The following is a 1,534-nucleotide window of genomic DNA, read 5'->3' as shown; positions in this document are numbered from 1 at the left end:
ACCAGTAGGCAACGGGTGAAGTGTCTTGCCCAAGGACACAACGACCGAGACTGTCCAAGCCGGGGCTCGAACCGGCAACCTTCCGATTACAAGGCGAACTCCCAACTCTTGAGCCACGATCGCCCATGCAGGACAGACGAGCTCTACAGAGGGTTGTGCGGTCAGCTGAGCGCACCATCCGCTCCGAGCTCCCTGACCTGCACTCAATCTACAGCAGGCGGTGCTGGACCAAGGCCAGGAAGATCGTGAAGGACCTCAGCCATCCCAACAACAGACTGTTCTCTCTGCTGAGGTCAGGAAAGCGATTCCGCTCCCTGAAGACCAACACAGAGAGACTGAGGAGGAGCTTCTTCCCGCAGGCGATACGGTCTCTCAATCACACCACCACACAGTACTGACCCACACATATGGATCTTACACACACACTGGACATTCTGGACATTGTTTTTGCACAACACTGGTCACTATATTCTTCATTTCCGGTTAATACTTTTACAGCTGCTGTTATTGTGTATATATTTATTTATATTTCTTCATACATTCTTATATAGTTCTATATTGTGTATTTTGTTGTACAGTTATTTTATTTTCAACTTTAATTTATATATTTTATCTTATTCTTTCCCAGTTAAATTTACCCTTCATTCTAATTTGTGTTGTACAGTTATTTCATTTTTAACCTTAATTTATATTTTATTCCTTCCTAGTTAAATTTACCCTTTTTAATTTTTCATATTTATTTCCTATCTTATTCATAGCCTTTTCTTTTTTTGTTTTCTTTAGGTCACGAGCAGTTGTCCAAGCATTTCACTACATATCGTACTGTGTATGACTGTGTACATGACAAATAAAATTTGAATTTGATTTGAATTTGAGATGCTGTATGTCTGCTGTTTGCCTTGTAAAATTCAATCTTAGAGTCTTACTGCCAACTGCACAGTGCTGAGAAGTTTTCCAGTGATGTAAAATTCTTTGTACATTTTCTATTTGTATCACTGGTACCTAAAGTAGTACATCCCCATCACAGTTTGCCCTACTGTTGTCTCCCTGCTAATTCAAAGTTTTGGCAGATGTTAAGTGTTGTTTTTTTCATGACACATTAATTGTCACCCGTGTTTGTTTCCCCTGGTGCACATACAGTAAACCTGCACAGCACAGCCAGGAAATTGAGCAAAGAATAAAATGAAATGTAGTTCTACAGAAAAAAAGAACCTGCCTTTCCTATTTTTTTTTTTAAATCGTTCTTCGAGAAAAGCTAACGGTGGAGGAACAATAATGGAACTCGAGTCACAACTTCAGACTAGCGACAGAGGATAATCAGCTCTCGATTTCATTTTTTTCCCCCTCCAGTCATCTGGCAGCTGCAGAGCCCAGGTAACAATTTAAGGCCTGTTACTGCTGCTCCTCTAAAATGCACTCTCTAATAACAGCTCTCAAAGTTGACAAAGCTGAATCTTTAAGAAGTCAATTGAAATGCAAAGGAAGCTCTCCACATATTTCTCACGAGAGGAGCGAAGCTCTCACCTCTAAGCCA

Source organism: Astatotilapia calliptera, chromosome 22, assembly GCF_900246225.1.
Source record: "Astatotilapia calliptera chromosome 22, fAstCal1.2, whole genome shotgun sequence".
Lineage (NCBI taxonomy): Eukaryota > Metazoa > Chordata > Actinopteri > Cichliformes > Cichlidae > Astatotilapia > Astatotilapia calliptera.
Note: the sequence above shows the minus strand (reverse complement) of the source record.